Consider the following 24,081-nt stretch of genomic DNA (forward strand, 5'->3'; position numbering starts at 1 on the left):
TCGTTGTGGGATAGGAAGGATTTGAGGCAGGAGATCACTCTGAGCTGGTAAAAACTATTTTTGACTACAGTGCTGATCTGTTTGTCAAGACAGAGTTCAGAGTCGAGGATGACACCAAGGTTTCTGGCATGGGGTTTGACAAGAGGCGTGAGGTGACCTAAGTTTGACAGTGCAGTGTGTCTTGCCTTGGAGGGACCAAAAATTATGACTTCAGTCTTGTCACCATTTAGCTGGAGGAAGTTGTTAGCCATCCAGTTTCTGATGTCTTCAAGACAGACCAGGAGAGATTGGATGGAGTCCCTAGATTTTAAGGGCAAGTACAGCTGCGAATCATCGGCATAGAGGTGAAAAGAGATCTTATGCTTTCTAATAATGTCACCCAGTGGGAGCATATACAGGCTGAAGAGCATGGGACCCAGGATGGACCCCTGGGGGACCCCATATGAGACATTGGCGGATGATGACGAGAACTGACCAATAGAGACAGAGAAAGTCCTATGTTTAAGGTAAGAGCTGAACCAGAGTAGTGCAGTCTCCCTAATGCCCACCTGCTGGTCCAGGCGGGTGAGGAGGATGTTGTGATCTACAGTATCAAAAGCAGCACTGAGGTCAAGTAGTATTAAGATGGCATTATCACCAGAGTCCAGAGTGAGGAGGAGATCATTGGTTACTTTGAGCAGGGCTGTTTCGGTGCTGTGAAGGGATCTAAAACCTGATTGAAGAAGTTCAAGTATGTTGTGGGTGGTCAGAAAGGGAGTCAACTGAGACAGAACAGCTTTTTCTAGGACTTCGGAGATAAAGGAAGCTTAGAGATGGGACGGTAATTATTCAGGCATTTAGCATCAAGGTTGTGTTTCTTTAACAGGGGTTGGACAACCCCATGTTTAAAACATGAGGGGACAGTGCCAGATGTAAGGCATGAATTTAGAATTATTTGAATTGAAGGGCCAACTGCATCAAAAACATCCTTAATGATAGAGGAGGGAATGGCATCATGGGGGAATGCATTGGCTTCAGAGAGAGAAGTGGGCTGAAATTGGTTAAAAATAACTGGTGTACCAAAGTAATGGGAGGGGGTAAACAGTGATCTGATGTTCTCTATTTTGTTAATGAAAAACTTAAGGAATTCCTCACAGGTGGCAGTAGATACATCAGCAGCTGGGGAGTTAACAGGGTTGATATCAGAGTTAATAGTGCTAAATAAAATGTTTGGTCTGTTTGAGTGTTTACTGATCAAATCAGAGAGGTGCTTTGCCCTGGCTTTTTTTTGCTGCAGCCTGGAAAGCAGCTAAAGCAGTTTTAAAAATTTCAAAGGAGACGGTAAGGTGATCCTTTTTCCATTTTCTTTCGGCTTTACGACAGGCCTGCCTGAGAGAGCGGGTGGCCTCATCCAACCTATATCGAGATTTTAGTTTGGGGCGGATGTATGTGAGAGGAGCTACAGAGTCAAGTATGGAGGAGCAGGAAGAGTGGAAAAGGCTGACTAATTCATCTGGGCTGGAAGAGGATGATGCTGCTGTTGCAATGGTAGAAGCAACAGTTTGACTGAGAAAGCTATAAGAAAAACTGGGCTGCAGTAAGAGAGTTTATATGGCGAGAGTAATGGCCTTGAGCTTTAGTAGCTGGCAGATGATTGGAGAGGGTAACATCAAACATAATAGGTCTGTGATCAGAGAAAGTGGCATCCTCAATTACAATATTATCAACAGAAAAACCATATGATAAAATAAGGTCAAGTGTATGTCCCAGTAAATGTGTAGCTTTGTTTATATGTTGAGTGAGACCAAAGGCATCTATTAAACCACAGAATTCGTTGACCATGGGTCTGTCTGGACAGCAGACATGGATATTAAAGTCACCAAGTATGAGCAGACGATCGTACAATGACACAAAATGGGACAGAAAGTCAGAGAATTCTGTTATAAAGTCTTTGTCAGGCTTAGGGGGTCTATAGATCAGAACACAAGCCAGTGGGGACGTGGCAGATTCTACAATTATGCATTGCAGTTCGAAAGTGGAAAAACTGCCTACAGAGAGTGTCCGTACTTTAAAATCATTCTTGAAAACGAGAGCTACTCCGCCTCCTCTTCCAACGCACCTTGGCGTGCTAATAAACGAGCAGTTGGTGGGGCAAAGTTCGCTGAAAACAGAAGACTGACCAACTCCAGCGCCTATCCAAGTCTCGGTTAAAAATAGGAAGTCCAGATTGTGACGAGAGAAAAAGTCATTTAAAACGAAAGTTTTGTTCGACACAGACCTGCTGTTGACCAGGGCGGCTTTTGCTGTGGAGTGAATCACAGTCTGGGGGTGACGGCAGTATTCCAGAGGGCGGATGTTCAGGGGATTCACCCCACCGCTACGGATCCGCAATCTCGGATCTGACAGGTGTTTGGGGTCGGTGCGGGGTGATGGATAGGCCAACATGGCAGGGGAACCTCGGATCCCACGAACAACGAGCCAGGGAGAGATCATTCCGGCCTGTGAAGTGTTGATGGAGGACTTCCTTGCGGGGTGCAGAGTTGCCTACAGGAGAGGATCGTCCAGGAGAGCCGCGCCGAGACTGGATAGTCGGTATGGCATCCTCCGTTGCTCGATTGTTGATCTTGAAGGAGCGACGAGACCCCCTGTGTATGTAGCGCTTCCTCCGACGGATCCCCGTAACCTGGCAAAGCTGGAGTACATCTTCATCGAAGGAACTGACGGCATAGGAGGCAAGCTGTTGGAGCTGCTCCGCGGTGTAGATATATCCCATGTTTAGTAGGCTACAGCAGCTCAGGCAAAGCACAGCGCAAAGCCTCAATCTCCCTGGGAGGGCTAGTTATTAGTCAACCGACTAACCTAGCTGCTGGTCAGCGTCAAATCCGCTGACAGGATGAAGGAGAGGGAGAGAGACATCGAGTAGCCCAAAAACAGCAGCGGTGGAGCACAGGCAACCAGCTTCAGATCGACTGAGGCGTTGGATATCCAAAATCAAGCTCAGGATGGGGTAAAGTGCAAGGAAAAATTGTGACAAAAGAAGGCCAAAACGAAGTTAAAACGTATGAACAAACTTTGTCATAAAAATAAAATAGATTAAATTGCGAAAACTTGAAAAAACTTAAATAAAAACAAGGCAGACGGAGTGGCCTTTAGGCCATTTAGGTGATAAGGACACTGGTCCTAAACAACTGAAGCTGCCTCAGTACCCACAAGATCAGTTTGGAACACAAAAGAGAGCCTTTCAGTCTAACTGGTTCCAGAGTTTTACTTGGCTTGAATATTCATTGAAAGTAAGGGCCGTTACAAAGTCGACGCGAGCAACGCGCGTAAACGACGCGAGTGACGCGCTTCCTTTCATAGTCTACACAGCATACGCGAACGACACGGGCAAAGCATTACATGCAATACACCACTCACGCCACGGGCGGCAGCAGAATCACCGGTGTTTCGCGGCTTATATTGCGGGTGACATTCCGAGTGCCATTCCGATCAAAATGTCTACGGAAGAAGAGTGCATTTTATTGCTCCTTTTACATCGGCAACGACAACGCAGGAAGCGCAGAGATAGGCGGTGGTATGTGCGCCCTTTGAATACCACACGAGATCGGGATGGGGAATTTGTTTCTCTGGTGCTTCCAATGCGAAGCCTGGACGAGGAGAGGCATTTCAAATATTTTCGTATGTCGGCGCCAAAGTTCGATGATCTCCTTTCGCGAGTCATCCGGAATCTTCCCGACCCTCACCAAAACCACCGGAACCCGATCGGGGCTTCCCAAAGGCTTGCCGTTACCTTGAGGTACCTGGCAACCGGCATCGGCCTGCAAGCTCTTTCGGCCAGCTACAAGATGGGCACCAGCACTGTGTCGGGCATCATGGAGGAGATGTGTTCTGCCATCTGGGACGCCCTTCAGGGGGAGTTCATGGCCTTTCCTTCCCGCGGTCAGTGGCAGGACATAGCGGAGGACTTTTGGAGGCAGTGGGAGTTTCCCCTGTGTGTCGGGGCGATTGACGGGAAGCATGTCAGACTCAGAGCTCCAGCACGATCGGGAAGTGACTTCTATAATTACAAAGGTTTTTTTTCCATTGCCCTCATGGCTGCTGCTGATGCCAACTATAGATTTATTTATGTAGATGTTGGCGCATACGGGCGTGAGAGCGATGGAGGTGTCTTGGGTCGCAGTGCCTTCGGATCCAGACTGGCAGAGGGCAACCTCAATCTACCCGCCCCTGCTGTCCTACCAGGCACCACAACGCCCAGTCCTTATTTTTTTCTGGGGGATGAGGCCTTTCCCCTACAGGTGAACCTGATGCATCCCTATCCAGGTGAGAATAAAAATATTGAATAGCTATTTATTGTTTTTACAGTGCGCGCAATGGCACACTTGACCATTACTATTCAAAAGCCGTGTTAAGTTGGAGTCAGCCAAGTCATCTGTTCTCTCATCTGTTCTGTGTTCCTGCATGACACTTATTTGTCTTCTCATTAGGTACTAACCTGCAGGATAGGAAGCGCATCTACAACTACCGACAGGCCAGGGCGAGACGCGTAGTGGAGAATGCCTTTGGCATATTGGCTGCGCGCTTCCGAATCTTTGGCCGTCCAATTGACTGCCAACCTGAAAAGGCGGTGAAAATTGTGAAGGCGTGCGTGGCTCTCCACAACTTCCTGGCATCCACCGAACAAGCCAGATACATGCCCGCCTCCTTTGTGGATACGACCGCTGACACCGGAGAGGTCCAGCCTGGAGAGTGGAGGCAGCATGTTGAGGGGGACCGGAATATGGTCGACGGACCACGGTGTTCGGTCGGCAGAGCCAGACCATCTCAAAGGGCGGCCCTTGTCAGGGAGCAGCTGGCAGATTATTTTCTGTCAGATGCTGGCGTGTTTCCCCACCAGTACAATGTGCTACGTTTGGGTATGCGCACTGACCAATAAACGTATTTTTCCCTTGGAAGCATGACTTTTAATTTATTAGTTATCACATTGCACAAGTTAACTAATTTGGTTTACGTCAAACTCATTAATTCATATCCATATAAAATGTTTATACAACGAGCTACTGCCTTGACAGATGAATGAATTATTTCAGTGTACGCTTATAGCCAAAGCTTGCCGCATAATGTCCACAGAAATTATATGGTAGGAAACATTATTAGAGAAAAGGGGTTTATTTATCAAACACAGAAACTTGACCCACCATGCATGCACACATTTTTCATTCACTCACGCTTTCAAATTTCATTCACTCAAAGAGGCTATATACTGAACTTATGTTTCAAACAGAACATGAACACACAGAACGTGAACACAAAACATTACGTAATTAATTAAAATAGGCTAAAACAAATAAGGCAAGTAATAGAAAGAATATCGGGTGAGAAGAAAATGATTAAATTGGCTCATAATCCCGCATCAACTGTTTGGTGTCGCGCATCAAAAAAGCACTTTGCCCCTGTGGAAGGGTTCGCATGAATTCGTACAGGTAATTGGTAAAGGCGAAGTGAATGTCATTCATATCTCTTTCCCTCATCCTCTCTCTCTCCCTCTCTCTCTCATTCTCTCTCTCCCTCTCTTCCACCCTTTCTCTCTCCCTTTCTCTCGCCTTCTCTTTCCTTCTCTCTATCCTGCCGAATTTCCTGCAGCCTATCGAGGAGGGCAGTCTCGCATGGATCCGTATTCGGCCTGACGCTTTTCCTCTTTCTTTCCCCCCCACGGGAGGCTGATGATGTCGGGGTAGGGGGATGAGATGATGGGGTAACTGACTGAGGAACGGTCGAAGCCACTGCAGTCAGGGTGGTGGAAGGGTGGGGTTGAAGAAGAGAAGAGGTAGAGGCAGAAGGGTGAGATGTGGAAGAGGTAGTGGTTAGAGGGTCAGATAGAAGTGGAAATTGGGATAGGGATGAGGCGGGGTTGGGGGTTGATGGAGGTGCCTGATCTGCCTTCAAATTAGGCCTTTCCTCCTCCTCCTCATCGTCTTCCTCACCTGCCTACAGAAAGACACCTGTTTTCAAACATCCTGACCAAGTAAATAGCCTACCATTACAAAATACATTGAGAACAGTCTGTCTCTCCACACACACACACACACACACACACACACACACACACACACACACACACACACACACACACACACACACACACACACACACACACACACACACGTTGATTATGCCTACATACCGGAAAATTTGATTCGGTGGACCTGTGCCGGATGAACTCGCTCAACCAGTTGGGTCAGGATTTTAGGATAGCCGAAAGTTATTTGCCCAGCACCACTTCTGCACGCGATCTTCCATTTTTTATGCGCTCTGGCGTATCTGTCCCGGACAGCTTTCCAGTCTGTTTTCACTTTTGCAACCGATTTTTCCATTGCACTTGCAACCTCCCTCCACGCATTCTCCAAAGCATTCTTGTTGGAATGTAACATGGATGAAGTGTCATATAAATGCTCATGTAATCTAATTTGCTCGCACAATTTTTCCTCTTCGCCCGCCATTTCATTCGAATTTTCGTCCGTTAATATAACCTATAGTTGAAATTAACGTACAATATTTGCAGTATCGCCCCCACCGACAACGCATGGTATTGCATGGATCGGCGCGTCGCGTATCAAAAATTTGGAGGACGCGTTTTGCTACGCGTCGACGCATAATGGCGGCCGAAGCGTCGCGTCGCGTAGCCTTTTGGACGCGTATGCGTAGCGATACGTCGACTATGTAAGGGCCCTAATGCTGCATTCTGTTTTGCTTGTAGGATGTTCGGCAAGAGATTAAAACAGGAGGAATTTGTGAATGGTGGGATCAAAAATTGGAAACATGCACTGAGCATGTTTCAGAAACATGAAACCACACAATGCCACAAAGACAGTGTACTCTTCTGGCATAGCTATAAAGTAAGTAAATCAGCAGACAGTGTTCTACAGCAAATAGAAACTGCAAGTTCCAGTGAGATAACTGAGAGAAGGGAATACTTGAAACGTATTGTGGAAGTGACAAGTATGCTGGGGAAACAGGGTATTCCATTTAGGGGTCACGATGAATCGCCTGAGAGCAATAACAGAGGGAATTTCTTGGAGTGCATGGACCTCCTGAAGAAGTTTGACCCTTTCTTGCAAAGCTACACGCCTCCAGCAAACACAACCTATCTTTCATCTGACACTCAGAATCAAATGATACAGTGTTGTTCACAAGAGGTTCACAGCAACTATAACAGCTGTCACTCTGTGAGATATGTTGCAGATGGTGCTCTAAGGGAAAGGCTCCTATCCCTTAAAGACTTAAAATATTTTGATGCTGCATCAATAAGCACTGCAATTGAGAATAAATTATTAGTGAATAATATTGATGTCTTGAGATGTGTGGCACAGACTTATGATGGAGCAGCTGTCATGAGTGGGGCACTGGGGGGCGTACAAGCCCATTTTCGAAAGAAGCACCCTGAAGCCATTTAAGTGCATTGTTATGCACATGAATTGAATCTCGTCAAATGTCACACGTGCAGAGCAGTTTCTGAGGCCAAAGAGTTTTTTGACATGCTGGACAATGTCTCCAATTTTTTTCAATTCTTTTGTGAACCACCACAATTATGAAGAAACTCAAAAAAATCTAGGGATGCAGCAAACTGAACTTGTCCAGTTATCCAACACACGCTGGGCATGTCAACTGCGTTCTGTGAGCTGTTACGTATTTTAAGAACACAAGCTGTATTTCCCTCACTTAACCACTAGGGGGTAGGACCAAACATATAAGCCGTAAATACTATACATAGCCACAAGGGGAGCTAGACCTTACTGAAGGCTGCAATAAATACTTTAGCCACAGAAGGCAGCACCACAGACCAGGCGAGGAAGCCGAGGGTTACGTCACACCGGTTCCTCACACTACTTCCGGTCCGCGCTGTTCAGACCATAAGAGCCTGCAGATTGTGCAGGCCTTCAGATTTCTCTTGGTAGCGATTGGACATGGGTTAAGGTCTATTTTTCAGCTAGGAGAACACTCGCACGTGCTAAGGCACATCTTCAATCTCTCTTTGCCTCAGAGTATCAGTTTACCATACCGAAAATACTTTATGCTAAATAAAGTCTCTTTAAAGCTATTCCTTTGGATTCGACCCTTTCCTTGAAGAACTCAGCAGAGCGCAGTACTTGCAAACTTCCCTGCCATCATCGAGTGCCTCTCCACTATTAACACACCCCTTGCAGTGGGAGTGAAGGCAAAACTCTGTAAATTCTCTTCAATCTATTTGATGTTTGTTTTCCAGTCTCTCCTCTCAGTTACAGCAGGTTTGCATAGATACCTGCAGAAGGAGACCATTGATCTTTCCCAAGCAGTGGCCTACAAAAATGCAGTGACTGATTCTCTTAAGGAGAAACGCAGCAATGCCACTGCTGCTGATCTGCATGCTCAGGCCCTATGTGAGGCCAATGACATATCAGTGCCAGAGCATCCTCTCTTTTTTTGTTGTCGAGTCTTCTCGTTGGGCAGGTAGTGAGGTTAGTCATTCCTCAAGGTTAGATGACCTAAAACACAAATAATTCTTTCCTTGTTTAGATAGAATGATTTCAGAAATTGATAAAAGGTTTTCTGATGTGAATGAAGAATTGCTGAAAGGAATTATGGCGTGCTGTCCAACATCTAACAAATTTCTTTCCGAGCCAGATTTGACAACACTGGCACTTCACTATCGCATTGACCTTAAGTCAGAAGAGGTGGTGATAGCCAGAAATTTCTTGAGGTGCAGAAGAGAGGGTGGTGGTGATGTTGGGAACATGCTTGCAGTATATAACCTGCTAGATGCAGACATGTTCCCCTCTCTCAAGGCAACTATTCAGGCTGCAATAACCATACCAGTCAGCAGCTGTAGTTGTGAAAGGTCCTTCAGTGCTTTAAGACGTCTCCATACCTGGCCCAGAAGGACCATGGAGCAAAAGAGACTCCATCACCTAGCAGTGATGTCTGATGAGAGTGATGTTCTGGAGAAAATAGATCAAGATCAAAAAAAAAGATTAAGTTATAAACAATTTATTTATTCTTTAAGAGCTAGAGACTAGCCAACACGTGTTTAATCTCCCCCCCCCCCCAGAAAAGTCAGAACCTAGAATCGCCACTGGTCAGAACTTTCGTAAATTATTAAACATAACCTGTTGAGTTAATCCTCTTGTTTATAATTTGACCAATATAAAATGGTGCAATACAGTGATGATATCTTTTACAGATTGTGTGTGACAGCTATCCTGTACTGATTGCACATTTTGCAGACATGGCGTCTGTGGAGAGGTTCCCTAAGCATTCAGCTGCAGTTCTCGGCAGGGCCAAACAGGTACTTTCCTACCTGAAAAGATGCGATAATTTGCTCTTCCTCCGCTTCATGTGTGATGTTTTTAACCACCTTGTCACCTTGAGCAAAATGTTCCAAAAAGATGGCCTGTTTCTGGGAACTCACTTCCTTGAAGGTAGACATGGGTCCCCAAATGGCCAAGGTCAACCAGGCCATAAAGGAGTCTGAGAAAAAATATGTGTGTGTGATTTGGATTGATTAATTAACCTTTACAGTAAATATGTAATGATTCACATTAAACTTTCCTGTTAAAAGATTTGATCATCAATCATTTGGAAGAGAGGCTGAAGGATCTGCATCAAGGGGACCTGGTTGCAAAGTTTAGGGCCTTTGACCCATCATCCTGGCCAGCATGCAACCGTGCTGACCCAGTTAAAAGTGAGGGGTTCAGGCAGTGTGGTGTCGATGAAATGAGGGTGATGGCCACGTTCTATCAGGAGCTATTGAGACAAGCTGGCATTGAAGTCGATGAGGTTTTAGCAGAGTACAACCACTACAAGATCTTTGCCAAGGGACGAGCAGCAGTGCCGATGAGGGAGCTCTTCATGAGTGTCTTGCAGTCAGGTGTGAATATAGAGTGTAGAATGTGTGACAGATTAGTAAAGTGCCAAATCATATAAGTTATCTTAGGAGACTTTTCATATAGAGCAGTTCAACACTGTTCATCTTTAAATATTATAAAGAAAAAATAACTGGGAGTCAGGTGTGTGTCAAATGTTTTGAGATACTGCCAAGTACCTGCCAAGTTGTTTAGAATTCTTTTAATGGTTAAATTTTTTAATTTATATGAAATTCTAATTTCTGTGTTCAGAGGAAAAGCGAGAACGTTTCAAGAGCTTGGCCCCCCTCATGGAGGCGTACCTGATCCTGCCAGTACCCACGGCAGTGTGTGAGCGGGGCTTTTCAACAATGAAGAGTGAAGACTGACTGGAGGTCAAGTCTTTCCTCTCTTCAGCTGCAGAGACTGATTTTCCTGTCAGTGGAGGGCCCCCCACTGGATAAGTTTGATGCTGAAGCTGCAGTTCGAAGGTGGTGGACAACCTGCCAAAGACAGCGTCGGCCAGGTTTCAACCCCTGGGAGTTTAGGCATGGCTCAGAGAATGAAATGGAAATTTGAAGCCCTAGTCCACATTCAATCCAGACATTTCTGTTTTGCATAATATATCAGTTTGTTTGGTACTAGAACTGCCACCATTAGCCAAAGTTAATCTACAACTAATTTGATCCACTGTTCATTGTTGATGGTTTGACAGCTTTGCAGACCATAATTGTTATGTTTTGTATTTAAATTTGAATTTGTATTTACAGTATAATAATTATAAAATTCAACAAATACCTGTTTTATATATACCTGGTTTTATACATTTTCTTAATAGGCCTACGTTTTCCATTTTGGCCAAGTATATTTTGCTATTGGGCAAGTAAAACAATACAGCCAGGCTTAAAATGCTTAATGTCAAGAAAGCACTTCAGAGAAGTTCACAATGTCAAAACCATGCCCATGATGTGCACTGACCACCAAATTGAATATATGTCACCCCTAAATACAAATCTGGCCCTCTATTTCCCATCCATGTGAGAAAATCCACATTTGCACCTGTCATTGATTGCAAACTTGAAAACTGTCAGAAACTTATGAAGATTGGAATAGCATCAGGAAACCCAGCCAAAGAGTGTATACATTTTGAGAGGACGAAACATGCAGACCCTTATGCATGACCTGCAAGCCTAACACTTCAGTCTTTAAAGGAAATGCATGACAAAGGTCTCATTTCAAAAGAGTGGAGTGAAATGTGTGAGGAGTTACATGGCACTGCAGTTGAACATGGAGTAGATACTGTTTACCCCTTAGTTTATGGGGATATGGGCTATCCCTTGAAAAAGGTGTATACTCTGTGTCTCTAACACCCATTGGTTAAACACTGTGAATATTAAGTTGGTCAATGTGTCCTCTTCATTTTTAAGTTTTCTTATCATCCTCAACAAACCCCTAATATTGCAATACCAAAAGTTTTCAACAGCAAAGATGGAACCAACCGCAAGTGGCTAACTTACAGTGAAAAAAATCAGTCTCTCTACTGCTCTGTTTGTCTAGCATTTGCACCTCTGGTTACTGATGGCCCTTTCATAAAGAGAGGCATGAAAGACTGGAAACACATTCACCAAAGAATAATGGAACACGAAAAAAGCAAGACACACAGAGATAGTGCAGATGCTTACTTTCTGAATGTACAAAAGATAGATGTGAAAAGCCTGTTGACTGGCAACCAAATGTCATTGCATGCTGAGCAATTGAAACAGAAACGTCAGGTGATGGAGCGCATTGTGGACGTTTTTAAAGTTATCGGTAAATGTGGCCTTAGCTACAGGGGAGATGAGGAGGCAGGTTACAGCTTAGAAAACATTGCTATTAATCATGGCAACATCCTAGAGTTGATTCTACTCTTGAGTAGATATGACATTTGCCTACAACAACATGTAAACACTTGCATAGAAAACAGCAGGAAGCAACAAGAAACTGGTGCAAAAGGCAGAGGGTCTCTAGTTACACTGCTGTCAAAAGACACATTCAATAAAGTTGTGGATATCATCAGCCAACTGATAAAGGCCACTATAGCCGAAGAAGACAAGAAGTCAAGAAGACAAGCTGGCATGTTTTCAGTCCAAATTGACACCACACAAGATATCAGCAGCAAAGACCAGTGCTCCATCATCCTCAGATATCTAACAGATGTCATTCATGAAAGAATGATTGCTATGGTGGAGTGTGAGTCATCTACAGAGCAGCATTTTGCAAAGCTCCTGAAAAAGGTGCTACAGGAGCTTAATATCGGTATTGGCAAATGTGTGGGCAACTCCACAGACGGAGCAGCTAATATGCAGGGACAGTATCGAGGGTTTTCTACATTCCTCTCTGAGCAGTCCCCCAATCAGATTCATGTATGGTGTTATGCACATATTTTGAATCTTGTACTGGCAGACACAACAGGCAGTGTTGTGGAAAGTGCATCCCTCTTTTCGCTGTTTAATGATAAAGCAGTTTTCCTAAGAGAGTCATACAAGCGCATATGGAAGTGGGAAGAGATCAGTAAGGACAAGCATCACAGAAGACTGTGCAATAGGGCAAACTAGGTGGTGGGCTAAGGATTAGGCACCAAGTAAAGTGTTTGGGTGCTTTGGGAATCCTCAGGGAGCCTTGTTTCTTGAAGTGCTTATGACTTTGCACACCATTGTAGATGACAGAACACAACAGCCAACTGTGAGGGCCAAGGCGAAGGGATTCATAGAAGGCCTTTTGAGGTATGAGACAGTGCTCACTGCACAAACTTTCCTTTGCATTTTTGAGCAGACATCAGCTCTCTCAAAATACTTACAGAGAAGGGGAATGGATATCATCACAGCACAACGTCTGGTTGAGGGGACAGAGGAGGGTCTCAGGGAGTGTGCTAGGGACTTTGAAGGAGTTAAGTTAGCAGCTGATGAGTTTGTGAAGTGGGCCAATGAAATGTTGGAAGAGGGGGAAGAGAGTGAGCTGGTAGTGCAGACTGCCCATCCTGAGAGAAGGTTCAGAAAAAAGAAAAGAATGCCAGGAGAGCTTGCAGAAGATGAGATGCTAGCATCAGCTGATACTGACTTCAAGGTCAAAGTTCACAATGTCATTGTGGACACAGTGACAGACAGTATCCATAGAAGGTTTTCTATCAATGCAAAACTTTGCTCAGATTTTGCCTGTCTAGACCCTAGAAATTTTGCTCATGTGAAGGAAAATGGCCTCCCCAGCTCGGCTCTGGACGAAATAAGCAAATGTCTGCTTAAGTTTGACGATAGAGCTACAGTTGGCACATTATGTAGTGAACTCTACAGCCTTGCATGTCAGTGGGACAGACTGAAGATGTCCCCTCTGGAGGGTTACACTGTCAGGAAAGCTTGGGAAATGCCACAAGGAAGTGAGGCGGTTCCTTCCATGGAACAGCAGGATGTTGAACTAGAGAGCAAAACTTGTTCGTCCTGTAAAAACGGTGTAATTTGTGTTCATCTCATCCTCTCTCGGTACAATCTGCTAACTGATGCCTACCATGTGATTGGACTGGCCTACAGGTTGCTATTAACACTGTCCATCACACACGTAGGCTGTGAGAGAAGTTTCTCAACAATGAAATTCATAAAAAAACAGACTCAGGAGCACTTTGACCGAGAAGAAACTTGAGGCATTCATGCTCATGTGCACTGAGAAAGAAATTATCATGTCTTTGCACAATAATACTGAAATAAACAAAGTCGCAGAGACCAGTGCACTGCTCAGGCGTTTATTATTGTTTTAGGGTTGGCCATGTCTCTTTGACACTATTCTTGTGCAGAGGAAAAACAGATAATGGCATCATTAGAAAGTTATGTTTTACTGTGAATAACAAACTTGCAGAGAACAATGCAATACTTATTTTATTCTTTGTTCATGTTTAAGGATTAAATATCTGAACACTAATTTGCTTGATATTTGATATTGCAGAAAAGGACATGCTGATGTTGTATTTGTGAAATCTAAATTCGGATTATGTTATTACAGAGTGCAACCCTCTTTTTATTTTTTTCAAATTTAATATGCAATATTTTATTTATTCTTTTTATAATTAGTTAAAAAGGATGTTGTGTTGCAAAGAATAATGGTGGAGATGTGCACTCATGTTGAAACAAATCCCCATTGTGAAGCAACAATTACTTCCACTGAATTGGAATTATTTTAGAAAAAATACACGGAATTACAAGGCTTTAGAGAACAGTGCGCTATTTTATGCTTAACATGTAAAGTTATAATTACATTATTTTAATATAATAGGTTGTGATCTAAAGTGGGCCGCTCTGAGGCATGAAACTCCAGGGCTGAAAACGAGTCCCACTCCGGCCGTGCTTATAGGTGAGCAGACTGTTATGCCATGCAAGATGAAAGACCACAAGTTTAGTCGAGCGCCATTTGCGTTCAAGGATCCTGCAGCTTCGCTTCAGAGTGCGCGTTTCTGCATTAAACCAGGGAGCTGTTTTTTTCAATGTTCGTTTTTTAGTTATGAGCGGAGCAGCTGAATCAATGGCAGCAGACAAGGCAATGTTGAGGTCATCAGTAAGACACTCCACAGAACCACTATAGTTACAAAGAGGTGCAAGTGAACCAGGTAACTTATCTGCCATAGCTGTAATGGTTGCAGGTGTGATGCGGCGACAGCTCAAAGTAGCTTGCTGATCGTCGCAGGGGCAGGATACCACCACCTGGAAAGTGAGCAAAAAGTGGTCTGATAAAGCTGAGGTGTAGGAAGAGACCACTAGCTGTGAAATGTCTACACACAGCTAGTGTTTAGACATTAGTGTGTAGACGAGATCCAGCGTGTTTCCACCGATGTGGGTTGGGTGCTGGACGAGCTGTTTGAAGCCAAGCGTATCTGTAATGGACATAAAAGCCCTTGCGAGGGCATCAGATGGGTTATTCACATGAATGTTGAAATCCCCAATAAGCAAAATATTGTCTGAGTATGTAGCCAGATCAGCTGCAAAATCAGAAAACTCATCAACAAAAAGTGAATAAGGTCCTGGGGGACCGTATACTACAGCTAAAACGAAAGAGTCTGGAACTCGTTTCGCTTCTCGGGGAGCTGAGCGCGAACGCAAGCACCTCAGAGGATCTGAATATATATCTATTCTTTGGCTTTAAATTAAGCTTAGAATTAGATATTAGGGCTGCTCCACCACCTTTCTTAACTTCTCTAGATACTTGGGTGCTAACGTAATGGGGTGGAGTAGCTTCGTTTAGGCTAGAAACTCATCTGGTTTTAACCAGGTTTCACAAAGGACCAGTATGTCGATCTTTTTATCAATAATTAGATCATGGACCAAGAGCGCTTTCGATGAAAGCAGCCTTATGTTCATGAACCCTATTCTGAGTGCTTCTATTTTATCAGTCCGGTTAACACTCAGCTCTGAAGCGGTCAAGGGGAGGCCACGGTTTCGACATACCAGGCCGGCCCTTGCCTGCAGGTTTTAAACCTCGAGACATATAGGTAAATATAGGTAAAGCGTTGTTTTCAGTGGGAGTCTGGTTAAAGCTCGGCTCTGAGGCGATCAGTGGGATCGCGAGAGTTCGACATACTGGTCGCGGGCCTCGCCTGCGGGTTTTACACCTCGAGATAGTGCAAGGCCGCACCACCGTACAAATAGATTCAGCGTTAATTTCATTTCATTTAATATTTAATATTTATTTAGCAGCATTTAATACCTGAATATATCGGTTGACTTGAGTTGGGGTGGCCATCTTCATAATAGTGTTGTTACTGTTAACCCAAGAAAAATCCAATATGCCCAGAATAAACACAACTGTACATAAATTACTTTTAATTTCCATCATTGCTAAATATCTGATAATCAACTACAACCCCCCCCATCCCGCTGCGTTTGGTTTGTCCAGATAAAACTTCACCTTGAATTGGGGGAAGGGGGCATTTTGATCCTTAGCCTATTAGTTTAAGGACATGTCATTATGCATAGATTCAATAAAGCTGTTGAATAACTCAAAGGCCATTAAATACAGATGTTAACATATTTAACCAGACACAATGTTGTATTTGCTAGTTTCACGCATTTATCAACACCCATCAACCCCCCACCCCCACCAGTTGGTTGGTCTGAGTTGAACTGTAACTTGCTCTCGAGTGGGTGCAGGGTGCATCTTATTCTTGACCTTCACCTGAAATTAGATAAAGAAAGATAGCAGATCAACTCCCAATGACAGGACGAAAGGTCCGGCTTTGCGAGGTGAGGAGTGAGGAGGCACCGTGAGGCACCATCTGCGGAGTCACATGCCCGATCATCATCTCAAACCATTTCAGTGGACTCTAGGGGCAGAGGCCAGGCTATGCAATCTAGACTGACCCAGTTCATGACGCGGCCGATGACACTGCAACAGCAGAAAACCCTGGACGAACAATTTGCGAAAATGGTGGTCTGAGACCTACAGCCAATTTCCTTTTTGAAGGGCTTCCTTAATCCCTCCTACATCCTACCAGGTAGGAAGACCGTCTCCAAGGTCCTGGTTCCTCAACTTTATGCCAGATGCCTTGCCGATGTCAAGGAGAGAGTGGGAAACACTGCAGCTGTGCGTCTCACAACGGACTGTTGGACATCCAGGACGACCCACAGCTATATGTCCGTGCAACCCGGTATCACGCCAAAGCGTTTAATAGATACGTTGGTCCACCTCGCAAGGCGTGTTCAGTGTCACGCTTTGCCTGACCAAAGCGTGAGGAGTACACGGTTTCTTCTGCGAGACATTCTCCCAGCATTTGGTGAAATTGTTACGTAGCCTATATTAATCTTTATTATCTGATGGGAAATGCAATATTTTAAGACAGATACATCGTTAAACATGTTTCTCATAACATTTCTAGCGAGAAATATATTTGTCCCTTGCATAATCTTCCGCCAGTGAATGTGTATGATCTTTATTAATCTTTATTATCTGAATGGGAAATGCAATATTTTAGGACAGATTCACCATTAAACGTGTTTCTAATAACATTTCTAGCGAGAAATATACTTTTTACTTGCATAATCTTCAGTCATTGAATGTGTCTGATCTTTAGTTTGATAGTTATTAGGAAGATTTTATCGGCTCGCTCTCATGTTTCAACGTCAGGCTGCTAGGGACGCTGCTTTCACTAAACTAGCAGCTCACGTTTTCTGCGGTTGTGTTATTAAACCATAACTTTATGTAACTTTTAATGATATTATCTTGTTAGAAACACATATATCTGAGAGCAGGGATGACGTCTTGTTTAGATTGCTGTCAGGTTAGCCTGCCGCAGCCACATCCTCTCGGTACAGTTGTTAGCACTTAGCATTACCTAAGCTTGGCCGTGAGTTTATTTTTTGCAGGGTGGTAGCGGGAAGCTCGTGAATATTCATGAGGGAACTCATCCCTCATTGGCTGGGACTTGGCTCGTGAATATTCATGAGGGATTTCATCCCTCATTGACAGAGGGCTTGTGAAAATCACGAACGCAAATAAATGAAACGTTGTTATAAATCAACACAAATCATTGTATCAATAGTGTGACACATGTAATACAGTAGTTGTTTTTAGACGAGTTAGTATCATGAGCTAACGTTTGTTTTGGCACTTACAGAAAGGTAGCTTGTTTGTTTTGGCACTTACAGAAAGGTAGCTATAGAGTTGCCGTGTAGTAGGTGGATTGATAGGTGAAAATCAATATTAGAATTTATGTAGCCCTACGGGAAAATATTCTATGGATAGGCCTGCAGATTTTATTGTTTTGGCACTAACAGAAAGGTAGCTATACACTAATCCGGCGAAACAGGAAGTAAAGCAGCGCCGACATTGCTGAGTTGCTGGAATCACGTGACTTGCCGTGTTTTGCTACGGAAGTAGCGTGTTGGTCCCCGTAGGCGGTTGTTGAAATGTTCTCCTTTTTCTTTAGTTTTTTTTAGTACATAAGCTGTTCAATTATGCTGGGAAGAACATGCTGTGTCTGTGCAGGCCAGGCCTGTGAACCCTCTTGCTGTTGCATCTTTAATTTTGTACAGTAGTCCTGCTGTATGGCTACAACACTTCCCTCGGCCGGTCACGCAGTCACACACATTCTCACATTCACACCATCTTCTCTCTGTATAGTTACTGACACATTATGGTAAGAGTTCACTGCCTGTGAAAACCTCACAACACATTTTAACCTGATGAGCTGATCTGCGATGCTGGTAGTATCTGGCCAATCCATCCGGAGCTCATATAATTCTGACCTTCAAGCAGTGCCCTGAAGTTTGCGCTCCGAAGCTCATCGCATGCCAGACGATTAATAAAATAATCCCGAATACCTGTAAGAACATGTACTTTATTGCTACAACTGGTCGTGGTTAGCTATTTGCAACTTGTGAACATATTAGCAAACACAGCTAGTAATGGCATCTAGGTTGTATTGTTGTCATCAATTATTACACATCTTAATACATTACGTTGTCAATAAATTACCTTCATCGGCAAGTTTTGGACAGTGCCTGACATCTATCGAATTTTCCATGTTGTTGTTTATACCTGTCACTACGAAAAGTCTGCGAGCAGGATGCTCGCAGACTTTGGATTAGCTGAACGTGGCGGATTAGTGTATAGAGTTGCCGTGTAGGAGGTGGATTGATAGGTGAAAATCAATATTAAAATTCATGTAGCCCTACGCAAAATTATTCTATGGATAGGCCTACAGATTTTATGGCCCTTCTTTCTATAATGTAATTGGTTGTGGGGTGTGGCAGAACCACTATGAACAAATATCAGAAATCATACGGTTTCATTAGTAAATCTATTGCCATGTGGAAAGAATGTCATTAGGGTGGATGAAATGGGAGACAACAAACATTGAACAAACGTAACAAAATGTATTCAAATGTATAAGGCTGCATTCAATGCAATTATAAGGACACGTTTGTAAACGAATGACAGCTATACATTTAAACAAGAACAATAATAAAAATAAAAATATTTGTATAAGTCGGCATTCAATGCAATTTGAAGGACACGTTTGTAAACGAATGACAGCTATACATTTAAACAAGAACAATAATAATAAAAAACAAATCATAAGGCTGCATTCAATGCAATTAGAAGGACAAAAAAACGCGAAAAAACACTTGTCTAAATTTTACTGTGATTTTTGCCAAGTGCAACACAATCAGTGACACACTGGGATATACTCAGTGTTGGGAAAGTTCACTTTCTACGTGAACTAGTTCAAAGTTCAGTTCACAAATTTTTAAATGAACTAGTTCAGTTAAACGTTCATAATTCAACATTTTGAACTAAGTTCACAGTTTCAAAAAATGAACTAGTTCATCGTTTTTTTTTTCAATATGTTGCTGTGAGCTATTCGTTTCTTCCGGTATTTTGAACAATGAGCCCGCTTTGTGGTTTGTCTAGGATTAAATAGAGTGGTTGAATCAAGTATCGTAGCGATCGTTTCTATCGTGTTTTATTGCACATTTAGCGCATTTTGTAAAACCCATTGATTTCTGTTGATTTCTGTTTTTGTTGGAAGACTCATTGCTTGTTGGCCGGAAACATAAAGGGGGGGCGTTCACGTTTGGTTGTAGTCTTTTTGCTCGGTTCTAGCCCTACTGTTGAGACGGAGAACCGAGTGAAAAGACTGCAACCAAACGTAAACAGCCCCCTTTTCCGTTTCCGGCCAACAAGCAATGATTCTATGAGGTATTCTAGACCGCTGAGCTATGAGCCAGAGAGTTAACGTTATGGATTGTACATATTTATAATTCGAAATTCGTCTCAGCCTTTATACCACAGATATTATAGGGTCTAAAGCATGTAACCGCGTTTTCTGATTACAGTTGAATTCATTTTCCACAATTTAACAGCTCTCGTTTTGAAAAATAATCATTAGTTTCATTGGGAATCGCGATACTTTCAACATAAAGTGTACATATATATAATTTGAAATTCGTCCCAGCCTTTATACGACAGATACTATAGGGTCTACAGCATATAATCACATTTTCTGATTACAGTTTAATGTAACAGTAAGCTGAACTCACTGCAACTTCAAATTAACCACACAGAGATTACCATGGCAACCGGTCAAACAACAAGACGTTCTGCGCGCGCATCCAACGTGTTGATAAACAAATAACCCCCATATTGAACGAAGTTAAACTAAGCTAGCGTCCCGTTCACATGCACCAGAATGAACAAGTTCACATTAACGTTAATCAGGCAGTAATACAGTACGTTCAGTTGATGTTCGCCCAAAATATGAACGAGTTCATGAACTATCGTTCAATGAACGCGTTCGGGCACAACACTGAATATACTATGTGGTGCCGGCCTTTTGGGTAGTGAATTGCCCTTTGCCCTTCCATAGTTGTGCTCTCTTCTTGAGCTTTTTTGTTGGCGGCCCAGTAATGAGGGCACGCCTGCCTCCAAGTGGCGTCTTCCGACGAGCCACAGCTGTCGGCTGCACTCCAATCTTCATGCTTGTTTGCATGCCCCTTCTCGCCATCCTCCAAGCAACTGATCCGGCAGAGGCACTTTGCCGGCCAAATGTGGCCAGTGCAGAGATTAGCTGGCTGTCTGTTGTCATTCTGTAATAGGGGGCCAGCATCTTCTCCATGGGAGCCTTGTACAAGTCAAACCCAGACTGTACATTTTCAATGAGGCCCTCCATCATCCCCCTGACCCGAATTTCCAGCCTGCTGGCAATGGGAACAACAACATACAAGAACATCAACAAGTATTGGTTAATGGTTACTACTAGTAGCAAGTACATTTTTTGTGATTGTGCGTGTGTGTAAATGGTAGTAACTTCTGGTGTGTGTGTGTGTGTGTGTGTGTCACCAGCCCCCCTCAAACACACATCATTTCTGATGAGTTACAGCACACCCAACAATACAGATGACCTGAAGGTCACTATCAGAGCATGCCTAGCCCATCCATCTCTCTCCCACTGATCTTTTTTATTATTTCTCTGCTGTCCTTTTATGGGTTTGGGTGTAAGACCACGTAACATTACAACACTTTTAATTTGAATTCTGCCCACCTCTTCCTGGTTTATTCCGATGATTCCTCACCAGCTGAGCAGCCATCACTATCGCCAGCCTCGTCCACTCCTCGGGCTGGGCTTTCTAGGCCCTCCGCTGCAGCTTCACAAAGGGGATCTAAATAAAGAACAATTTAAAGGAATTAAATATTGATTGTCTAATGAACAGTATATTCATTCAAAGTTATTTACCTGTGACAGACAGGTCTGCATTCTGATCTTCAGTCATTCCCCTGTACCAGTTATCTGGTATGTTGTTCTTTCCTTTGTAGGGCAGAGGAATATGTTATTTCTTCGTATACTGTATCAAAATACATAAAGCATTCGATGTAGGGCAAATCTGGTGTAAATGGACCCATAGCCCTGTCTTAGAGATCCCCATGTGCTGTCCATATAGAAAAAGGGACAACAACATTTGCCACAACACAGGCAAAGTTATGGACCAAGATACTATACCTGTTGCAATTTCATAAAATCCCTTCCTGGCAGCTGGTGTGAGTTTCCGTAATTTGTGGTAGTCAACCATGAAGTTCACCTCATCCTGCTACAGTGTCACATCAAAGGAGACATGATTTTTTTTTTAATTTTAGCATACAGCATTTGAGAATTAAAACGGAAATAATAGACCATGTAACAATTTCATACATTATTGGTTCTTCTTGTGTCCCCTTTCGACTTCAACTTGATTCTGTTCTTTGCTGCGTCAATGAGCCTCCGGCAATAGTAGGCCTCCAGCCTGGTGGTAATAAAGGCCATCAGCTGGGTTATGTTGTAGTTCTTCAGCCTATAGAGGACCTGGGCCTTCAGCACCCTCATCGCACTCTCAACATAGTTGTTTGTGTCGTTCCCCCATGTGGGGAGATGGGTGCAGAGACAAATTGCCCAGGCCTCACGTCTGCTGAAAATAACCGTTAGATATTTGCAGTATCGTGGGTGAAGCTTTGCCGTGGAGTCCTCTAATGCCCCATGATATGAGGCCTCAAGTTCTCCCGGATTTTTTGCGTACACCATAGCCTTGAAGAGCTGTAGCAGGTGTTGACGGTCAGACTTTGGTACCACATTGTGTGCATCCCACAGCCACCTCCACATCGCCTGCAAAATGTGGAAAACAGAGGATCGGCGTTGTCTGGGGATAACAATCGCTGAGGGCCTGCCTTAATGCCTGGCAGTCATCAGTCATCACCACTTGTGGACCAAGCTCTCCTCTGCGAAAAAATGCGTCCTCCGGAAGAATGCTCTTGAGGAGCTGCAGTCCTGCAGTGATGACACTTTGAGACTTGGATGAGGTCATCATCCTCACACCCAAGGGCAGTCTTCCATTGGCTGAGTGGGTCAAGATCAGGAACACTCTATTAGTTCTGTCGCAATTACCAGAAGAGTCCACAAAGACAATCTCTGCACTCTCAGGGACCATTGAATGGACTCGCCTCATGAGGGGACTGCATAAAACAATGATTACGTTCTTAGAATCTGCAGACATCTTCCCGCACTCTGCCCCTTCCGTTTTGTCGTACGCATCAAGTGATGCCTGTAGGCTGGAGAGCATGGCGTCCCCGGATAACTCCCCGTACGACCACTGGAAAATTTTGTAATAAAGCCTGAAATTACAATTATACACAGGATTTAGTACATTATATCACGTACATTACCACAATTTTCACAGAATCTTTCACTTAATAATAGTGATCACATTCAATTGTATGTTTTACTATTACTTACCTAAAACAGAAACTTAGATCTGGACAAATGGAGTGATCAGCAGCTGCAAAGGCGTATGAGTCACCCATCTCTTCCTGAACGTCGTATTTTAGTGTGGTAAGAGCAGAAGAGGGAGAGTGGCCACTTTCAAAAAGAGTCTGCAGTTTATTGCTGGTTTCTGGTGCTACATCTCGGTACCGCATAGCCTCAGCACACATGAGCAGGTGATGATGTGTATGTTTCAGGGTGATGTAGAGACACAATCCTTCATTGATGTGTACATCAGCAGATCTGAGGACAATACAATTATCATTACATTATTTAGAAAACTGAGACAGAGTGACTTTTTTTACAAAACAACTAGCCTGTTTTTTGGGGTAGTAAATCTATTTTTAGATCTAACCTGGACTTTCTGTTCTTTGAAAAGCTTTGCCTCTTGAGAATGACATACATGAAAAATGCCTTTTTTTTTAGGATGAATTCCGCGTGTTGTGTTGGCATCTTAGGTCCACCTTCAAACACATTAAATTAAGGTTTTGGCTCAACCCTTGCAAAAATATATTAAAGCACCTGCTATGGATTCACTTACTCCTTAGGTCAGAGTTGAAAAGAGAGAGTGCCGTAAAGCAGAACGCAGGTGGCGAAAGACAAATCTCAATGTTCATTATGATATGTTCAAAGAGAAACTACGTACTTTTAACCTAGAACTAAGAAATGCAAGGCAGTCTTTCTTCTCTGACATCATCACCAAAAACAGCAACAATGTACGTGCCCTGTTTGCTGCTGTTGACAGGCTAACAAACCCTCCTGTGACAGTAGCGTCTGAACATCTTTCCACGAGGGCCTGCAATGAATTTGCCTCCTTCTTTACCGAGAAAATCATAAAATAAGACAAGCTGTTCAATCAATACCAGGTTCAAGATATGTTTTATCTCTGTACCCATTTAAAATGAATTCAGATGCCATGACAGTTTTTTCTGATAAACAAGAAAAACCTGGATGACATTATACAACCCCTGAACTCCTCCTCCTGTTGCCTTGACATCTGCCCACAGGCTTCTTTAAAACTTTCTTTAACTGCATGGCCTCAGAAGTCCTAGAAATTGTCAATATGTCCCTTCGCACTGGTGTATTCCCACAGCCCCTGAAAACAGCAGTCATCAAGCCACTCATAAAAAAGAAAAATCTAGATACATCACTCATGAACAATTATAGGCCGATATCCAACCTACCATTTTTAAGCAAGATCATTGAAAAAGCTGTTTATCATCAGATGAATAAATGCTTTGATGTCTTTCAGTCAGGTTTTAGACAACACCACAGCACTGAGACCGCACTGGATAAAGTCCTCAATGACATCCACTTAAACACAGAAAGTGGCAAAAGTTCTGTCTTAGTTTTACTGGATCTCAGTGCTGCGTTCGACACAGTTGACCACAACATATTACTAGATCGACTTGCAAACTGGGT

At 43.5% G+C, this 24,081-nt stretch overlaps 1 long non-coding RNA gene across 1 annotated transcript; it reads left to right on the top strand.

Moving 5' to 3' along the window:
* Positions 1 to 17,339: 17,339 nt before the first annotated feature.
* Positions 17,340 to 18,545, top strand: LOC115531428 (uncharacterized). Its single transcript, XR_003973887.1, has 3 exons — positions 17,340 to 17,488; positions 17,520 to 17,545; positions 18,499 to 18,545. It is a non-coding gene; the product is annotated as an uncharacterized LOC115531428 (long non-coding RNA).
* Positions 18,546 to 24,081: the final 5,536 nt, after the last annotated feature.

Source organism: Gadus morhua, chromosome 18 (assembly GCF_902167405.1).
Source record: "Gadus morhua chromosome 18, gadMor3.0, whole genome shotgun sequence".
Classification (NCBI taxonomy): domain Eukaryota; kingdom Metazoa; phylum Chordata; class Actinopteri; order Gadiformes; family Gadidae; genus Gadus; species Gadus morhua.